The sequence below is a fragment of the Lissotriton helveticus genome, chromosome 10, assembly GCF_964261635.1.
Source record: "Lissotriton helveticus chromosome 10, aLisHel1.1, whole genome shotgun sequence".
Taxonomy (NCBI): Eukaryota; Metazoa; Chordata; class Amphibia; order Caudata; family Salamandridae; genus Lissotriton; species Lissotriton helveticus.
Genome location: NC_136071.1, coordinates 1187912203 through 1187920631, shown reverse-complemented (window position 1 = coordinate 1187920631; position 8429 = coordinate 1187912203). Strand labels below are relative to the sequence as shown.

The 8429-nt window shown below is 41.5% G+C and overlaps 1 long non-coding RNA gene across 1 annotated transcript in view; it reads right to left on the bottom strand.

Moving 5' to 3' along the window:
• Positions 1-357: 357 nt before the first annotated feature.
• The window catches only part of LOC144785674 (uncharacterized), a 157506-nt gene continuing 149434 nt past the window's right edge, over positions 358-8429 (bottom strand). Inside the window, exon 7 of the long non-coding RNA XR_013602017.1 lies at positions 358-467. This is a non-coding gene — a long non-coding RNA (uncharacterized LOC144785674). The remainder of the gene's footprint in view (positions 468-8429) is intronic.

Sequence of the window (8429 nt, the reverse complement as noted above, 5' to 3'; positions counted from 1 at the left end):
GAATTGGGTGTTGGGGTTATTTTTGTGGGACATTCTTTGGACTTGGACATTGGTTGGGGTTAGGGTGGGGATAGGGGTGGGATAGGACTAGGAGGATATTTTTTTATGTACATGAATAAATGGTATTTATTTTCAACGTACACATATGATGTTGTTTTGTGGTGGGGTTACTGTTGTACGTCACAAGGTTTACTCTAGATGCAGGGCAGCAACCAGTGTTGATTGAAATAATTTATTAATTGACCACATGTGTAACATGCAAACAGATAGATGCGGTACCCCTCACTGAGTTATATTTGTCCTATTAGTACTACCAGCCTCTCCTCCATTATACCTCCCAGCAAAAATCTCTTCTTACCTGTGATTGATGATGATTAAGTTTGGCACCGCAAGGGCTGCATGGTTTTCCAAGACAACGGAGAATATGCCGTGGTTGTGTGATGGTAGTATTTGACTAGACACTGGCACTAGCATTGGCAAACAAAAACAAAGAGACAGTCATTTGCCTGAGAGAGAATGTGGGAGAAGTAGAAAAATACAGTACATAAGACTGACAAAAAAATACAAACAATATTGCAACTGCTAAATGAACTCAAAGAAATCAATGGTGTCGGGGACTGCCAAGTACAAGAAGATAACTGTAGTTGTGTTGGAGTCAGTAAAACACAATCCAATTCGTCAAATTAAATGCTGTAAAATTATATTCAAACAATGCCAGCAATTATTTCAATGTATTCATTGGGTCACTCTGGGAAATTAATTGCCTTGTACACTAGTACATAAAGTGGGCTTGGGTGGGCAAGCAGAAGAAGATCCTCGCACTGCCTCATTGACATTTGATTTCATTAGTGTTGATTTCACCACATCTGCCCCAGCAAGCGTGTGATCAATTGTTGTTGTAGATTTAATGTAGTAACATCACACCTCAATATAAAATCACACAGCCTGGGGGAAGAGGGTTAGGGTTTGATGAATAGATGGGAACGGGGGTTTGGGGAAAGGTTTGACAAAGAAAAACAGTACGCATGGAGACAACAAAAGCAAAACAATGAAGACGATGATTGATGATCCACTACTACCCAATAAATCTAAAGTTCAGAACAACGAAATGCATGCATGATGAAGATAAGTTATAACTTGATGGTTAATAATAAGTGGTATTTAACTACCACTACACAATTCAAAGGAAGTATTTCTTATTACCTACTGGCGATAGCCAGTAGGTATATATAGTTAGGACCTAGCTACCATAGGAAATCCGCAACATTCTATTGGGAATAACTTTGGCGCTGGTTGAGGAATTTGCATGTAATTTTCCAAAGTTTTGGCCAGCTCCGCTGCGCTCCTTCCCTGAAAGTTTTGGGGGGATTCGTGAAGTGGGGGCTGAGAAAAAAGGGGGGTCCCAAAACGTGTTTTCCCCATGTTAATTTCCATAGGACGTTCTGACAAGTCTACAACCCGAACCGCTGAACGGAATTACACCAAACTTGGCAAAATTGTAGGGACTGGTACGCAGAAGTGCCTTTGCTATATTTGGTGAAAATTGCTCCAGTGGTTTTTATGAAAATTAACTTCAAAAACACATATATATCTGGGCGGAGCCTAACCACACATCTCATCGTGAGATCTGATTGGCTGTCAGCACTTCATCCAAGAAGTGTTGGCAGCCATCTTGGGACCAATATACATGATAGCACCTCATTAGAAAGCATTGTAGTTAATAGAGGGTTTTAGGACTTTAGTTACATTATAAATCATTTGTTGATGGTACCATACTCATTTTAGGAATTGTGGTGTGTTCTAAGGTGATTTTACCATGTGAAAAAGCCTTCTGCTGGGATATCATGAATCATGTTTGAAAGAAAACTATTATCTCATGCTTTTCCCACAGTGGTTTGGAAGGGGATCTATAAGCTAAACTGAAAGCATATTTTTGGTAAATTCACATTATCTTTCTTAGTCATGTGAGAATGAAGTCTGACATTCTCAGTAAAACATGTACATCCAACAAGGACAGAGACTGTCAGTTGATTCCTTTGTGTTCTACTGCAGCCTCCTAGAGTGTTCTTAAGAACACCTAGAGCGCTAACAGTCCTACTTATTACAAAGGTATGGCACACCTGAAGCCATCTTGATTGGAATAAAGTGGTAACTCTTAAAACGTTTAATTTAAAAAGGAACAAAATGAGGGGGTATATTTTGCCATAGAAAGTATGATTAGTGCTGCAGAAAGAAAAATAAGGGCACATTTTGAGTGACTTCTCAAATCCTCTTCTATTTCATTAAAACATTCTGACATGCAGTCTCCCAAGATGGCCACCAGAGACAAAGGAGCCCAAATGTAGCCCAAATATCACCCAGATGTAGCCCAATTATAGCCCAATGACAGAATGTCCCTGAGTGTTCTAACGAACAACTAGAGCGCTAACAGTCTTCCTTATGACAAAAGTATGGCACACCTGAAGCCATCTTGATTGTAATAAAGTGGTAACTCTTAAAACATTTAATTTAAAAAGGAACAAAATTAGGGGGTATATTTTGCCATAGAAAGTATGATTAGTGCTGCAGAAAGAAAAATTAGGGCACATTTTGAGTGACTTCTCAAATCCTCTTCTATTTCATTAAAAAATTCTGACATGCAGTCTCCCAAGATGGCCACCAGAGACAAAAGAGCCCAAATGTAGCCCAAATATCACCCAGATGTAGCCCAAGTATAGCCCAATGACAGAATGTCCCAGAGTGTTCTAAAGAACAACTAGAGCGCTAACAGTCTTACTTATGACAAAAGTATGGCACACCAGAAGCCATCTTGATTGGAATGAAGTGGTAAGTCTGAAAACATTTAATTTAAAAAGGAACAAAATGAGGGGGTTCATTTTGCCATAGAATGTATGATTAGTGCTTCAGAAAGAAAAATTAGGGCACATTTTGAGTGACTTCTCAAATCCTCTTCTATTTCATTAAGAAAATTCTGACATGCAGACTGAAACATGCACTTTGAATACCAGCAGCAGACTTCCCTGGTGAGCAGTAGCTTTACTCCATGATCTAATGAGCAACTAGAGTGCTAACATTCAGAATTTATAGCAAATGTGTGACACATCTGAATGCCTTTTTGATGGAACCAAAGTAAACAAGCATTAAAAATGCAATAGATCTCGCCCTCGTTTTAGTTAAAGGCATCCTGTTTGTAATGAGGTGGCTTTTTAGCTTTGCTTTTATTAGTGTTTTCAAAACTTTCATGTAAATAACATGCATATGTATGCATATATGTATATGTATGCATGCATTTATATCTGTATTTATATAGATATGCAGATTATATATGTTTATATATGTATGTATATTACCTACTGGCGGTCGCCAGTAGGTATATATAGTTAGGATCGATTTCCATAGGAAAATCGCAACATTCTATTTGGAATACCTTTGGCGCCGGTTGAGCAATCAGGCTGAATTTTTCAGCAACTTTGCCTCGCGGCTCTCCGCTCCTTCCCTGAAAGTTTGGGGGGGATTCGTCAAGCGGGGGCTGAGATACAAGGGGGGTCCCAAAACGTGTTTTCCCCATGTCAATTTCCATAGGGCGGTCTGTCGCAGTTTTAGCTCGAACGGCTGAATGGATTTGCACCAAACTTGGCAAAATTGTAGGGACTGGTAGCCCGATGTGCCTTTGCTATGTCTCAAGATATGTGCTCCAGTGGATTTTGAGTAATTTAGGTTTAAAAAAAATTATATATCTGTAAGCGCGCCCCGGTACGCGTACCGGGGAGCGCTCCGGGTGCGCCACGCGACTTGCGCACGGCAAGCTGATTGGTTCTCGGGTGTCTGTAAACATTTGAAACAGTCAGCAGCGGCCGCCATCTTGTGTCTCGGTAGGATTGAGATACAAGAGGTGGCAAAAATCAAAGGGGGAAATGAGCAAAAGGGGGCAGGGTACACCCCCCCTGACCCCCTAGGTTTGATGTGGGTACGCGCACCGGGGAGCGTACCAGGGAGCGTACTTAGGTGAAAAATAGTGAAAATAATAGTGTAAAATAATCATTTTGAGTGAGAACAGGTAGGGTAGCTCTGAAAAGAGCTTTTGGGTTCTGTGGCTGTTTTAGGTACCTACAAGTCTGTCCCACACACACCCACATGCACACAACCCCACACCCACACACTCCCCACACACACTTCACACACGCACACCTCCACCCTCACTCAAACACCCCACACCCCCATATCGACACCTTACACATCCACACCCACATCCCACACACCCACACTCAAACACACACCTCACCCCCCTTCCACCACACACACACACATGCACATACACACAAATATCTCACAAACACCCCCCACACATCCCACACACACATCTCCCCCCCCACACACACAGACAACTCACAGACACATCCACACATCTCACACATACATACACATCCTACACACATACCTCCCACACCCACACACACCCTACACACACCTCACACACCCACACTCCCACCTACACTCAAACACCCCACACACTCACACCCACACACACACCTTACATACCCATATCCCCACCCACATCCATATACCCCACACACCTATACACCTCATCCCCCCAGACACACACACACACACACACATACACACCTCACAGACACCCCCCGCACATCCCCCACACACACCTCCCCCACGTCTACACCTTACATACCCATATCCCCACCCACATCCATATACCCCACACACCTATACACCTCATCCCCCCCAGACACACACACACACACATACACACCTCACAGACACCCCCCGCACATCCCCCACACACACCTCCCCCACGTCTACACATGGGGAAACTAAGTGAAACACTAAAATAATAATTTAAAGTGCTTAGAGGTAGGGTATCTCCGGATAGAGTTGTTGTGTTGTTTGGGTGTTTTAAGTACCAACATGTAGGTACCAATGCTGAGTATTAAGGTCAATGTACACCGTCTCCTCTGTAGATAATTTGCATGTTGTAACAGAAGTTATTGTGGTATATGGAATCTATACCATAGTCTGTCAGGGAAGCAGAAACAACATGGAGGCAGGAGATGAAAAAGAGATGTCAAATACACATTGGAGATAATATAGTGGGAGAAAGGAAGTAACTATGAGCAAAATTATTATGTAACGCAAATACGTTGCACAGTATACTATAAGTCTGACTTTATATTATAATCAATTTGGTACTAGTTTATGAATTACATATAATAATGAATAATGTCTCGAACAATTTTTGATTATTATATATCAATTTATTTTTCTGATTCTTTTTCAAATTTTAATAGAACCTCTAACATTTGACTGTCCGAAATGTCCTCTTTTTGACTGACCATAACTTCCAACATTTGACTGTCAGAAACGTCCTCATATTGAATTAACAAATCCACAGATTTTACACATTGTAGAAGTTCATGGTCCCGTGATTCATCCATGAATTCCAAGTCAATGGGTTCAATGATTTCCTCATCGTTCATCTCTAGGACAATTTCAAAGGAAACGTTCTGTTATCCTTCCATTTTTGTGCTGAAATTTGCATAAAAAAATCTGTAGAAATATGGCACTGTTGGGTTTAAGTTCAGACAGGTAGTTTTGATTTTTTAATAGTGAAGTTAACTTTGGGCAATGTATGGTAACAGGCAGGAAGTAGAAATATTAAAAAGTGCCTGTGAAGAAGCGTAAGTAAATTCATAATTATAGCAGAGAAGCCTAAGTCAATCTATAAATATAACAGAGGAGCCTATCTCTATCTATAACTATAGCAGAGGGACAGTAAATAACTATCAGAAAATGTTTTTAAAAAATAACTTAAAGTGCCCCTTACAAATTATCAACTTACTTTACAGAGAGGTGAAGAAGACAAAATGCAAAAATCCTTCCAAGATGTACCTCAGGTAGTTGTAGTGAAAATGGCCGTGTTTCCCTCTCATTTTTCATTTATATTCATGTACATAACCAATCAAATGTCATGAAAAAAAAATAGAAAATGAAAGTAACATTTTAATTGGTTGTCAATGCTAACACTTCAGATGTGTTTTTGTTATGTAATTTACCTCAGGATATTTAGACAGGGCTACAGGCCAAATGGCTCAATGGAATTCCACCAAATTTGGGAAAATGGTAGGGACTGGTATGTAGTATTGCCTATTCTCTATTTGGTGAACTTCTCTACAGAGGTTTTTATGTAAATTAAGTTTTAAATTTTTTGAGGAGCGCTTCCCGGTGCGCGCCCCGGTACGCGTACCGGCAGCGCAACGGGAGTCCTCCATTTTGTGTTTCGGTAGAATTGAGACACAAGATGGAGGATAAACAACGTTGGGAATGGGTATAAGGGGGCACGGTAGACACCCCCTGACCCCCTAGGTTTTCTGAGGGGGGCTTAGGAGGCCCATATAGGTCAAAAAATATATATATTTTTTATTTTCACGGGGGGAGCGCCCGGTACGCGCACCGGGGAACGTACCGGGGAGCGTACTATGGTGAAAAATAGTGAAAAAAGTTAAAAAAAATAATCATTTGGAGTGATCAGAGATAGGGGGGCCCTGAAAAGGGCTTTTGGGTTCTGTGGCTGATTTAGGTACCTAAAAGTAGGTACCAATGCACAGTCTTAAATTCAGGAGGAATATTCTATTCCCCTCATCAGAAAAGTGCACACCATCTCCCCTGTAGATATCTTCCATGTTGTAACGTAAATTATTATTGTATATTGAACCCATTCCATAGTCTCTCATGTAAGCAGAAACAGATTTATTCACATGTTTCCGTGCTTTCTCAAATTGTGGACAAAATTGATTGGACCACTTCCATTTCTGTCTTTGGCATATATTGGAATATACCAAGGCAGTTTGTGGAAAAAGTGCCATCAAATGATCAAAGGTGTCCTTTAAAAGCATTTCCAGACCTACCCCAGTCAAAGTGCCCAAGTCATTTCCTCCACAGTGCACAATTAACAGGTCAGGGTGTGGCAAATGCAAAAAGGTTTTCACCAATGGAATCAATTGGTGACATTTTAATCCTCTGTGGCCAATCCATTTTATGTTCACGTTTGATAAATCAAGGTTGTGTAAATTTCTGGTAGCTGCATACCTTTGAGCCCAGTGGATATAGCTATGTCCAATAATCCAGACAGAATACATGGTGTGAGGAGTAAGCATGGGCGTAAAATCTGTTCCGCTCGCGGATTTTGCGGATTATCGGAAAAATTCGCAATCTGCGAACTCTCGCGAACTTACCGAAAATTCGTAAATCCGTGCGAAGCGGATTTTTTTGCTTGGTCGCACTTGCCAACTAGAATACTATACAATTTCGCGGGAGTAAACACTTGCGAAAACGTAGATGCGGCGGGCAGCGACAATCTCGCAATTGCGAGATTGCAAAATTTGCAATTTCGCACAAGAAATCCACCAGCAGGCAGCATAAATCTTGAAAATTATGATTTTTATCAGAATAACTCCTCAGGTTGACATTTACCTGCACTGCTTTTTTGCAAGGAGTCCATTTTGGGGGGGGGGAGGAAGGAAGTGCCCCACAGTCTCCAACTGCCTGTTCCTGTCCAGCAGGCTCCTCTCAGTGCTTTCTTCATGTGCTGGTCACTTTGATTTGGATCTTGACCTGGAAGCACTCAGCAGGTGCAAAAGTTCAATCTTATCATTAGTAACCATTCCCTGTAGTGCCTGGAAGGATTACTTTTTGTGGATGCTGCTGAATATTTGGATTTTTGCTAAACTGAAAGCACTCAGCAGGTGCAAAAGTTCAATCTTATCATTAGTAACCATTCCCTGTAGTGCTTCCTGAGGGGCCCCATCAGAGTTCAGTTGCATACTTGCAACTATTCTATGACCCTGCTCTGACCCTCACAGCAGGCTCAGAGAAAGCAATTACAGATAAGGAAGCAGGTTCCAGCCAGGAAGTTCAAATTCAGTAACACATTAATCAGCCCCTAATTCATTTATGTCAGTTGAGGCAGGGCAGGTGTGCTTTTCCACCCATAATCTACAGTGATGAACTAGAGGGTGGCATGGGTGAGCCAGAGGGTGGCATGGGTGAGCCAGAGGGTGGCAGTGGTGAAACAGAGGGTGGCAGTGGTGAAACAGAGGGTGCTGTGATGAACCAGATGTAGAAACAACATGTTCGCGACCGTTGCTACCCGAAAAGTAAGTTCGCGTTTGCGAACTGGTACAAAATCCTCGCGAACTGGCAGAAATCCTTGTGAACACGGAAAAAAAAATCCGCAAATACGCAATTTCGCGGATTGCCAATTCGCAAAATCCACCCATGCTTAGTGAGGTGATTCTGGTGCAGTTAGATGAAGTGTGGAAAAGAAATGGCAGTTGGAACAATAGAAGTTTGCAAAAAAAAACCTGTGGAGTTTCAGTGCTTTTGAATTACAAGCAATGATTGGTAGAATGAGATAGGTG